Source organism: Stenella coeruleoalba (genome assembly GCF_951394435.1).
Source record: "Stenella coeruleoalba genome assembly, chromosome: 6".
NCBI classification, from domain to species: Eukaryota; Metazoa; Chordata; class Mammalia; order Artiodactyla; family Delphinidae; genus Stenella; species Stenella coeruleoalba.
Window position 1 is genome coordinate 57,874,031 of NC_137151.1, and position 13,509 is coordinate 57,887,539.

Below are 13,509 nucleotides of genomic sequence, written 5' to 3' on the forward strand. Positions count from 1 at the left end.
AGTATTTGCCTGTAGAAAGACTTTGCCTTGATGAAAAATATCAGAGATTCAAAAATATCTTGGGAAATAGAAACACTTTTAAAAAAAGCAAAAATAAAGTAAAATAACTGTCCATGTAAAATCCATGGTGTAATAACATCCTATGGCTTGACAAGGGTGACAGGACATGGCGGGGGGTGGGGAGCAACTTCCTGAAAACTGTTTCAGCCCCAGATGCCGGGTCTGTTTCATAAAAATGGGGAAGAAATGAGGAACTGAGCAAGATGTCGAAAGCCCTGATCAATTGGTAATTGTCCTCAGTTCTACACCCATAATAAATGGTGACAAATTCATTCGAGAAATCCTGTCTTGTCAACAGAGATCTTGGGAGGTCAGAAATCCAGTTCACATACCCTGGAGCAGAGAGTCTTCTGATCAGCTGGTCCTGCTATGGCGTTCTTGAGTTCTAGGATTTGGAATAAAGAGGTGTGGTTCAGTTTAAGAAGCCCCCAAGTCCACGTTGGTACAAATAGGACTTTCTCTTTGTCATCTCAAAACAAAGGTACTCTTTTGAAAGTTTGGTAACCCAGTATTTAAGATCTCTGTGAAAGGACTGTTCCTCATTGACTGCCCATCCCCCTCCAACTCCATCCTTGATTGGCTCCAGAGATGGCCGGTAGATAGGATTCTCCCCAGGGCAAATGCGGGTCACAGGATGCTACCTCCCACCCCTTTGCCCCTGGCACCCACCACTAATTGATTATAGAGCTGTTTCCTGCTGAGGCCAAATGCAGCCTCAGAATCCTTCTCAGCACAGCTCCAGGCAACCACTACCAATCATTTGGAGTTGGCACTCAAAAGGAAATCTATTTTGCTAAATTGCCCTAGGCACTTCTCAGCAGTGTTTCAAAACCCCTTGTCAAATGTTTTTGTGTGCCCATCCTCCCAGAATCTGAACCATTGTTCAGAGAAACATCCAATAGGAGATGAAAGAAGAGTTTTGTTAATTACTACCTTAAAAAAAAAAAGACTTGAAAATAATTTTCTCAAGCATTTAACAATAACAAAATGTCTGCTTCTATAGTACAGTTCTAGGCACTGTACTATTCTTTACAGATACAAAGAAGAGTAAAACATTTTTCTTATTAAGGGGCTCACAGTCTAGAAAGAGATAGAAACAAGTAAATCCTGATGTGTTCTCTGATAGCTACACCTCAATCAGCAAGGCCAAAAGGAGGCACAACCCTTATCTACTTACACACACACACACACACACACACCACCACCACCACCACTTCCATACATTCACACCTAACTGCCTGAGGAAACTCATCCCTCTTTCTTGTTTCACAAGAACTATTATTCTTGCATCAGAAAGTTACTTGGACAGACTGAAATATACAGAAGCTAGGGAATGTGTGCTCCTCTGATTAATTAACACATGATCTGGTAAAGAGTTCCACTTGATTTTCAAGTTTCCAGATTTTTCTCCCAGACTTCTTGAAACTTCAATAAGAAAATTTTTTTTCTCAGCCCAAGTATTTTGGTTTCAGCATTGCCAGCTGGGACTAATTACCTAAGCAGTCTTTTTTTTTTTTTTTTTTTTTGGCTGTGTTGGGTCTTTTTTGCTGCACGCCGGCTTTCTCTAGTTGTGGCTAGTGAGGGCTACTCTTCGTTGCGGTGCGTGGGCTTCTCACTGCGGTGGCTTCTCTTGTTGCGTAGCACGGGCCCTAGGCGCATGGGCTTCAGTAGTTGTGGCTCACGGGCTCTAGAGCGCAGGCTCAGTAGTTGTGGCGCACAGGCTTAGTTGCTCCGTGGCATGTGGGATCTTCCCTGACAAGGGATCGAACCATATCCCCGGCATTGGCAGGTGGATTCTTAACCACTGAGCCACCAGGGAAGTCCCTTAAGCAGTCTTATAGATCTTTCAAGTGCCCATGAATCACCAGGGATTTGTTAAAATGCAGATTTTTATTCACGAGGGCTAGGATTTATTCCTTGTCTCTTAACTTTTTTTTTCCATCTCTTTATCTCTTTGTGCTATATTTTGAGAAATTTTGAGAGTTGGTATTATAGTGCAGTGATTAAATACAAGGCCTCTCCCTGAATTCAAGACTAGTTGTATGACTTTGGGTAAATTACTTATCTTCTCTTTGTCTTGGTTTCCTAATCAGTAAAGTGGGGACATATAATTCTTGTAAGAATTAAATGAGATAATACATGGTAAATGCTTGAATAATACCTGGAACATAGTAAGCACTCAATATATATTAGATAACATTAGTTTTTCTTCAGCTCAATTTTATGGTTCACTAATTCACTCTTCAGTTATATCCAGTCCATTATGTTTAGTTTTGTTCTTTCAACGACCTTATTTTTCATTAAATTGGTTCTTTGCCATAATATTCTATTCTGGATTCATAAGAATTTTATTCTTACTTCATAAGCTCTTGTTCTTGTTTTATACATGCTTTCACTCCTTTATCTCCTCAAGGTTATTAAATATATTTACAGTTTTTGCTACTTCTTTACTTCCTCGGGTGTAAATTCTTTTATTATGTTTTCCCTTTATATCTGGAGGGTGTTAGCTATGGACTCATTACGGTCAGGAGAGTTTTTCAAGGCTCTCTGCTGGATTACCATTTCCACATACAAAGTTTGAGCAGGGCATAGCATGGATACACAAGCTTGCTCAGGTAGCCGTGGAAAGGACACCCTGCCAGGAGGTATGGTTCCAGACCTTGTTCCTGCAGGTGCAACACACTCTAGTGAGAACACAGGTGTTGCTATTCTGACTCCTGGCCTTGTGCTGGCTGCCCAGCTCTAGCTTCAGCTGGTTCCCATTGGCAGACTGGCAGGGCAGTTCCACCCTCTGGCCGCGTGCAGAGCTACCTTCTTGGACCCTTTTCTTATGTCTTCCAGTTCAGCCACTTATTCATTCAACTGCTCCGAGCCTGACCTGGCATTTTTCTCTTTGGTTTCATTCTCAGGCTCCTCCTGTATGCTTTACCTCTTCCCACCCTCCCTTGTTCCAAGCTTTCCCCTTAACTCTGTCCTTAGCATTATACTTTCATTTAACGAAACAAGATAGTCTTTATCAGAAATACTTAGGGACACATTTGTTTTCCCCTCCTGACCTCTCTAGCCCCAAGCTGCAGAAGCTTACAAACCTGTCATGCCATACACTCAAAAACCTACAATCTCTCAAAGCCCCTCATTTCCCTCTACAGGAATCCTTGCAAGAGACACTGATACCAGAAGCTATTTGGGCTTTGGCACCACCAATCACTTGGCATGACAGCAAGTCCTGAATCCAGGAAGCGGGGGTGGGGGGCAATAGAAGTGCCAGGAAGTGAAGGAGATTACCATATTCATACAGATCTCAGCTCTCTTCAACCCCTCCCCTTGCTATATGGCTTTCTCTTCATATTTACTGAAGAATTCCCCTACAAGGTATAGGTTAGATATAGCGCCACAGAGAACATTAACCATCATCACAACCTCATGATAGACACATTTTTCCTCCCTCAATAGTATGAACTGGACTTAGAAACTTTTTCTTCCTCCAATCACATATATGTGAAAAAAGTTAACTTGTGTGTGTGCACATATGTGTGTATGTACACACACACACAAGTCTCAAGATGAAATAAATTGTACGGCAATACTGGCTGCCTTCTTCCATGATTCATTTCCCCATTTTCCATATGCTCTCTGCCTACATAAATACCTTTAGCCTGTTCATTAATTCCTTGGTAAATATATTCAATTCTTCCCTCTGTTCCTTTTCTCCAACACTCCAGTTGCTTTTTAGAAGTTTTAGCTCTAACCTTATGGTCTCTGTCTCTCTAGCTCCACAGTGATTGTCACTATCTTTCTGTGTTTCTCTTTCCTCAAAGTCTTGTAAAATATAACATACTGCAAAGCAGTGGTGTTCCTGGGAGTTAGCATTTGGGGTGGCAGATGCTGCGGTAACAAATCTGCTCGTGGGGGCTGGTACACACCCCCAGCAGTCGCAGCCCACTGCATACATTCTGAATTAAAAATAAACGATAATGGAATTAGAAGCACATTGATGTGTCATTTAATCTATTTAGGGGTAGGTGAGAAAACAAACTCTTTACTGATACTTAATCCAACACAACTAACATATAGCTAAACATAATCTCCTTGATAGCAAACAGCTATGAAGATTTAGCTTCTCTGGTCTCACTACAACTTAGCCATTGGTGGAGAAGGCATTGGCAAAGGAGTAGCTCCAGCCCAGGAAGTTGAGGTTGGCTGCCAGCCATGTTTCCTTTAGACTTTCTTCTTGAACCCTGGTTACCCCCTGCTCTTTCCACCCCAACAAGCCACAGACCCATTTTTTTGGTTGTTGTTGTTGTTTTTGTTTTGTTTTCCGCTATGCGGGCTTCTCACTGTTGTGGCCTCTCCCGTTGCGGAGCACAGGCTCCGGACGTGCAGGCTCAGCGGCCAGGGCTCACGGGCCCAGCCGCTCCGCGGCATGTGGGATCTTCCCGGACTGGGGCACGAACCTGTGTCCCCTGCATCGGCAGGCGGACTCTCAACCACTGCGCCACCAGGGAAGCCCCACAGACCCATTTTATGATAAGCCAGGACAGCTGTTGCTTATTCTTAATGTTATAATTATTCCTCTTTATGTATCCCCCATCTAGATTTTGTAAACTCTTTTGAGGACAAGGACTATGTTAATCTCCTGCCATGGGATGCATGGTGTACATAGTAGGTGGAAAGCAAGCTATGTTTGTAGACCAATACACTGTGCAAGCATTTCACTTACATATTCTTGGGTATCCATCACAGCAACCTATGTCCATAGATGTCATCATGCCATAGATGTCATAGAGGTGAAGTAATTTTACTGAAATCACAGAGCTAGGAAGAGAGCCTGGATGCAAACTCCAGTTTTCTTAACTCTAAAACACGTATTCTTTACACCACATTATGCCACACAGTGCTGAACAAATGCATGCTGAATGGTGAATGGATCAATCAATCCTGGATCCAAGGCACTTCAGTTCTGCCAGCTCGACTCTCTGATTGCAGAATAAAGGGTGGTCACTTAACCATGGATGTGGAACAACATGAGTGTTCTGTGAAAAGAACAACATTGGGTTCTAATTTAAATTGTCAGCATTTAGATATGTAAAAAACTGCACAGCAACAATTCTCCCTATAAGGCTAGAAGGCATATCAGTTTTATTATCCCATCTGACAATTGACTGAATGGAAACAGAGAGACTTAGGGATGAGAGGCCTGGGTCAATGTCACACGGGCCGTTGTTGTCAATCTAGGATTAGAACCAAGAGCTTTTGCAAGCTGCATCCTCTGCTCAGCCACCCATAATTTTTCAAATACTAATGTACAGTTATTCACCCCAAACACTAATGGAAACTGTGCACCAGGAGGAAACCTTTATTATCAATTAACCAGTATTGAATCCCTATATAGGACAGACACTATGCAGGTGCTTTTGGGTTTTCTAGAGTAGAAAAACAGACTTCAGCTCCGGCCTCCTTTGTGATGTAACCACAGTGAAGCTAGAGAATTACATCAAGCACTGCAGATGGTATAGAATATCCTAATTACAATTCCGAATTGCACTAAATGCTTTTCTAAATAGCCAAAACCCCAGATAAATTAATTGGAAAGGACATATAAAATTGCAATCATAGGGAGATAAGGCTTTCATTAGCAAATCTTTCCATTTTGCCTGACCGCTTCCAAGTAACTTTTCGATCACTAAGGACACACACACACACACACACACACACACACACACAATTTTCTATGGCTTATAAAAAAAGAAAAAGCATTTCCATTATGTTCTGTTTCCTTTGAAGAATTCCCTGAGGAATTCTTCTAAAGTTGAGGCAAATCAGCATACACAGATACAGCCATTTACAATCTCCTTGGAAACTAGAATTCCTGGCCAATTCAGGCAGCAAGCAGCAAAATGTTTTCTCCAGGTTTACTTGAAGAGAGAAAAATATTGTGAAAAATGCAAAGGAAGGTGTATGTTGGCTCTCAGGGTCTGATGTGCTATCCTCCAGGGGCCTACGTTTCCACACACCAGGAAGACTGCACCAGGAAGCTTTATGCCAAGTCTACCTGCTATGCCATCAAAATGAAATAAGCTAAAGAAAAATGATGATAATAAAAATGACTACCATTTATAGAGCCCTTAGCAGATGCAGGCACTACACTGAGAAATTTATTTACATTCTCACAACCACCCTAGGATGGAGGCATCATTTCCCTCATTTTACACACTAAGGAATGGAGACTCGGTGATGTTAAGGAACTCACCTAAGGTCACACAGCTAATATGACTGGATGGCCATCAACCCAGGTCTATCTCTTCCCTGACTCAAAAGCCATGCAACAGTGCCTGTGCTCAGAACACACATTATATTCTCACAGGCACAACAGCGTTGTCAATAAGACCACCTTGACTGTCCCTCCACACTTCAATGATGTAGTTAATGCCAAGCTTCAGGGGGGATTTTCCACTGAAAATGTTTAAAAACAACAATGGGTTTTCAGTGCAGACACAGAACCACTAAAGTAAAGAGAGAGGAACACACCATTGTAAAGTAATTATACTCCAATAAAGATGTTAAAAAAAAAAAAAAAAGAAAAGAAAGAGCGAGGAGCTGTTTCCCCAGATCGTATGGCCATCTATCTATTTACCTATTCTTCATGACGCCCTTGGGCACAGATCTATACCATACGGGAAAGTTCACAATAAGGAAAGCGACTTATTTGTGCTCTACCTCTAGATGGACAAAAAGATTAAGAGGCGTAGTGACACACTCACGCACACACAAATGGAAAACACAGATTTGTTTTGACAATCTATTATACTACAAAAATATTGACGAATGTAAGCTGCGGCAAAGTGCATCCACCTTCCAAAAGCACACACACCCCGCCCAAGACTGCTTAGATGTGGGGAAGGTGCGAATACCCCCTCAAAATCAACTGCCCTTGGGCTAAGGGGGTGCATAGGAGGGAAGCCTCCAGTTTTCTATGATCAGGTTTTCTCGTCATGGCGTTCTTTTCACAGAACACTTGTGTTCTTCGCGTCCACGGTTAAGTGACCACCCTTTATTTTGCAATCGGAGAGTCGAGCTGGCAGAACTGAAGTGGCTTGGCAGCTGCAGAGACGAAGCTCAACTGAACAAACAGATTCTTAAGTGATGCTTAGACGGGAGAACTTGGACACGGTTCAGAGTTTTTTTTCATTCATTTAAATGTGTGATTGAATCCTGTTCATCACCCTCTCGGCACTGTATTATATATTCGGTTCTTTATCGTATAATAATGCTGAGGGCGGAAAATAAGAAAGGTACAAGTTTACCAACTCTTCTTATTATAGAAAGAAGAGCAGCTTTGTTTATGTCATAAACAATAGTCAATAAATGCACATAACAAGTTAATTTTTCACAGCAATCCGTACCCAGAACTTGAAATATGCTATTTTGTTCTTTGGTCCAAATTTCTTGAGACAAATAAATCCTTCTGCACAGTAATCACACTGAAATCTTGGAGTAAACAGCATATAAGAGCGTACAGGCCCGGTTTAGAATGGCGCTTAGTGCAGACGGGTGACAGATGACTTTACCGCGGCAGCGCTCACACCTCTCTGACCTCCTTTCTCAACACCCTCCTCTACTCACTCTCGCTGCTGCAGCCATGCGGACCCACCTCCTTCCCGCGAGTGGCCCAAATATGCTCCCTCTGCTTGGCCGCAGGGTCACTGCCCTTGCCGTTTCCTCTGCCTGAGACCTTCCTGCCCCAGGTAGCCACGTTAAGCCCTCACTTCTTTCAAGTGTCTGCTCAAATGCCACCTTACATCTTCCTCCAGCATCCTCTCTCCTCCTAACCTACTAGTCACTTTCTGCATATTTTCTGATACATATTCATTTGATTCTTGACTGTCTTCTCCTACTCGGAGATAAGCTGTGGGCACAAGGGACTTTGTTCACTGCTGTAACCTCAGCACCCGGAATGGTACTCGCACAAGGTAAGTGCTCGGGAGGGAGTAAATGAATGGATGGCACCAGAGCCAGTTTAAGGCTAGGGGTGCAACAGGGGTGGCTGCCTCAGGCGTCAACCGGTAACAGGTGGCACAGACATCCCTGGAAAAGTAATGAGATGGACAGTATTTACCTTAGCGCTCTCAAGAAAAATCTTGTACATTTTTTTCCTTCCACATTTCTTTAATTGAAGTATCGTTGATTTACAATGTTGTGTTAGTTGCAGGTGTACAGCAAAGTGATTCAGTTACACATATACATATATCAAATGAAGAATTGGATTAACCACGTGAGGCTGGGGGAGAATGAGCCTCCCCCAACGGAAGCGTTAGATAAACTACCCTCTGAGGAGGGTGAGTACAATTAGCTCTAAGGGCTTTTCTTTTACGGAGTGGAGTTCACAAGTTTGGGTCAGAGCAGAATTGCCTGGGTCTGACTAAGAGAGACCAAAAACAGCCACCGGTGGTTCTTCTTCCCCTCCCTTCCCTATGTTCTGCTCAGCCTCTCCTCTACATTAATGTTGCATGAAGAGTTAAATAATATTGGTTTGAAGGAGTGCCACGTCATCCGCCTGCCCTGTGTACCCACATACGTCTCCTCTGTTTAAGGACCTACAGTGCTTTTCAGTTACCTTTTGGATCCCATTCAAACTCCTCAGCTTTGGCACTCAATTCCTGGAACCCGACTGCATTCCTTTACATGGCACAAGGGACTTTGCATATGGAATTAAGATTACAGACCGTAAAATAGGGAGTTTAGGAGATTATCTGATTAGGCCCAATGTAATCAATCATATGGGCCTTTAAAAGAGGAATACGAAAGCAGAAGAATCAGAGAGACATAGCAGAAGAGGGAGGCATAGGGGCGATTCAAGGTGTGAAAGAGACTCAGACTGCCACTGTCGGCTTTGAAGATGGAGGAAAGGGACCACAAGCAAAGAATGCAGGTGGCCTCTAGAAGCTGAGGACAGCTTCCCTCCAACAGCCAGGAAGGAGAGTGATGCCTCAGTCCTAGAACCACAGGAGGTTAACTCTGCCCACAACCTGAGTGAGCCTGGAAGTGGGGTCTCCCCCAGAGTCCAGCCACACCAGACCTTAACCTTGGCCATATGAGCTCAAAAGGGAGAAACCAGTCAAGCCCACTGGACTTCTGACCTACAAAACCACAAGATAATAATTTTGTGTCACACAAAACTGCTAAATTTGTGACAGTTTGTTATGACAGCAATAGAAAAATAATTCAAGACCTTTAGCAAACTGGATTCCACTTATATACCCAAAACATCCCATTCCTCTGAACACTGTATCCACTGCTCTCGCCAACCTGTCTACCTTCAGTCCATAACATGCCCATTTGTCATTAATCCGATACTGTCCCTCCACTCAAGATTTCTCTTGCCATACCAACTCAAAGCCGGTCCTCCAAGGCTGAGTCAGACCCAGGTCCCACCTCTTTCGCCTTTTAATCTGGTTGTCCAACAGGGTTTTCCACTTAGGGACTTCCAAATGTCACACTATGCTTCATATAATTATGTATTTTTGTCAAATATCTTATCATTTTCTTTCCCAACAAAACTCTGAGCCCTTCACAAGCTGAAATCGTGTTGTCTTTGTGTCTGGCAAAGCAGAAGACAATGCATACATAGTGAACGATTCCCAGGAACGTACTCACTTCACTTTAAAATGACCACTTGGAGATGTTTTCCATGTAGAATATTTCTAATCTACTTATGTGACAGGATTAGCAAATTTCTGTGTGTGTGACATAGTTGATTTCAGCTAGTATCAGATATGCAGATTTGATCCAGTAATAGTAAGCACCTAATTTCATTTATTTCTATCTTGCCAGCACAGCGAGCTCACCTGATGCCTACTTTTCCACTCCATCCTGATTCCATGGAATTTGGTACTAACAGCATGTAAGTCATAATCATACCATGTGGGGACAGCTCACCTACCTTAGTTAGAGCAGTATTGCATCTCATTGCCTAAACAACGTCTCCATCTTTCATTGCAGTAAATAGACCAGATAAACAATGACACCTGCTTTCTCTCAAGAATAAGTGCTCATATAGAGAGAATTTGAAGTTTTTATCTTGTTACTAAGAGGTTTTGAATCAGTACCCATACAGTGAACAAACTTGCTCTATGGACCTCATAACAGCGATCTGAAGGTAGCAAGTTGTAAAATATTCATTGTTCTGTCCTATGTTTAAACACATGTATCTGTACATTTTAGTTACCTCACATTTATCCTCACCACATTCTCACACATGATAACCAACAGGTTCAGACAACCATTCAGTAAAAAAAAAAAAAAAGTATATTTTTCATAGTAATGCTAATAGCTTTCATTATAAATTGTGTCCATTTTAATATAAAGTCATTCAGGGAACAGCTCCTATGTACCACCTATATGGTTAAAACCTCCTATCCACTCTGTATGATTTAACTAAGATTAAAACTGTTGGTTTCTCCCCTTCATCTTAGCATATGAAGCCCTCTTTCATCTAGCTTCTCCCAAACTTTCCAGCTTTGGTTCCCACCTACCTCTGACCCCACTGTTTCCAGCAGCTCTGTAGTTTCTCACACGTGAACACATAACATGAAGTATGGCATCTGTGACCCAGCTCAAACGGTCTTCTTTGCCTAAAGTTGTTTTTATTTCTTAACCCCCCAGCCTAGTTAACCCCGATTCAACTTTCAGAACTCAGTTTAAATGTCACTTCCTCCAAGAAGACTTTTTTTACCCCTCTCCCCACTTAGACTTCCTTACCTCCTTAAAATCTATGACTTTCTTGAGGACAGGAATGAGATCTGAATTGTTTTCATAGCCTTGGGATTAAAAACAGTACCTGACACCCAATAGTCTCAATACACAACTGTTGAATGAAAAAGTTTCAAATACAGTGGTTGTTAACAACTCCTCAAGTAGCTCATAAGAAAACCAAAACATGGATGCAAATATTAAACATTGGGATAAGATGTATCACAGGATGGGATAAGTATATTAGCTTCCTATATCTGCCATAAAAATTACCACAAATGTGGTGTCTTGAAACAGAAGTTTATTCTCTTCTGGTTCTGGTAACCAGAAGTCCAGAATCAAGGTGCAGCCCACACTCACTGCAGGGCCTCTGGAGTAGAATTCTTTGCCTGCCTCTCTCCTAGCTTCTGATAGCTGCTGGCAATCCTAAATGTTCCTTAGCTTTTAACTGCATCACCCCAATCTCTTCCTCCATCATCACATTGACTTCACCTCCGAATGTCTTCTTCTCTGTGTGTCTGTCTTACAAGGATATATGTGATTGAATTTAGTACCTACCAGGCTAACTCAAGGTAAACGTCTCTCTCAAGATCCTTAATTTAATCATATTCTTTACCTTATAAGATAACATTTACTCTTTTACCGTATAGTGTAATATTCACAGGTTCCAGGTATGAGGATGTGGACCTGTTTTCAAAAGTACAACAGGTGTCGGTTAGTGGGGTATCCAAGAAGAGTCATGGAAATTCAGAGGAAGGGGGACAAAGGGTTGGAGTGATGGCCACAGAGCCTTAACACTTCAAAATGTCAAGGTAATTTGCTATCATGCATATGAACCCTTTTGTTTTGGTAATGGCCCCTTTGAGGTAGCACAGAGATGCTGATCCCATTGAAGAAACTAAGGAATGGAAGGAACATGTGCATGTTACAGAAACACTAGTGATGAGGTTGCGATCGAAATTTAACTCTCCTCTCCTCTATCCTTTTTTTTTATACTATCTTCATTGGAGTATAATTGCTTTAAAATGGTGTGTTAGTTTCTGCTGTATAACAAAGTGAATCAGCTATATGTATACATATATCCCCATATCCCCTCCCTCTTGCATCTCCCTTCCACCCTCCACATTCCACCCCTCTAGGTGGTCACAAAGCACCGAGCTGATCTCCCTGTGCTATGCGGCTGCTTCCCACTAGCTATCTACCTTACATTTGGTAGTGTATATATGTCCATGCTACTCTCCCATTTCATCCCAGCTTATCCTTTCCTCTCCCCGTGTCCTCAAGTCCATTCTCTACATCTGTGTCTTTATTCCTGTCCTGCCCCTAGGTTCTTCAGAACCTTTTTTTTTTAGATTCTGTATATATATGTGTTAGCATATGGTATTTGTTTTTCTCTTTCTGAGTTACTTCACTCTGTGTGACAGACTCTAGGTCCATCCACCTCACTACAAATAACTCAGTTTCGTTTCTTTTTATGGCTGAGTAATATTCATTTTATATATATGCCACATCTTCTGTATCCATTCATCTGTCGATGAACACTTAGGTTGTTTCCATGTCCTGGCTATTCTTTATTATCTATACTTCGTTATCTTCCAAAATGAATTTGAGAGATTAAGTGACAGATACACCACAGAGCTTCTTCCCATTATTTAAGTAACAGTTTTTCATTTCTTCTTTCACTCCTGCTGAAGTTCTCTAGCGCAGATGCTAATGCTACACACTGGACAAAAGGAACAGAGTAAGAAAAGCTGGGTGCTGCCCATAATCAACAAATATTGACTCAGCATCTGCCCTTTGCAAAATATTTTGAGGAATATGAAGATGAATTAGACATGCATTCATACTCAGGGAGCTAGCATCTCGTAGATGATGCAATCAGGTGACAAATTCAAGGCAGTGTGTCTTTAATGGTCCAGAGATGCTGTGGGGTGTTAGAGCAAGAGAAAGCATTCCTGGCTAAAGGCATCAGGAAAGAATTCATGGAGCAGCTGGCATTTGAATGGGGCATTGAAACTAAAGTTCTTTACTAAGTAGAGCTGGAGGTGGAGAAGAGGGGGAATGTGGGCAAAGGTAACGTAAGCAGAAAGGAGAATATATACAAAACTGTGGAGGGGAAAGACTATGACTTGTATTGGGTAACAACAAGAGATTCAGGGTATATGCAAGAGAACAGTGGAAGATAAAAATGAAAAGGAAAATTGTGATATGTGGTCCTCGACTATGAAGGAAATGATAAGGAATTTATTAAATAGGCATGGAGCTGTTGTTAAACATATTTTGAATAAAGAAAAGACATAATCACACATAATCAGAGTTGTTTGGGAAGATTACTCCGGCAGGGGTGTGAAAGAAGGCGGGGGAGGCTAGATGCTCAAAGATCACTGCAATAATACAGCCAAGAGCTAAATAGGGGTCTTGATTAGGAAGACAGCCATGTGAAAGGCGTGTGAAAGGAACAGAAGAAGTGAGAGCAATTTCAAAGGAAAACTCAATAGGATATAATGACTTATTGGGTATAGGGGACTGGAGATATAAGAGGAGTCAGAGATGAGTTTAAGATACGATAACGTGATCCAGTGATGCCAGTGGAAGAATTTGGAACGTCAGGAGGAGGAACAAGTTTAACAGCAAAAGTGATTAACTTAGTTTGCAGGTGTTAAGTTTCAAGAACCAGCAGGACATAAAATAAAGATGCCA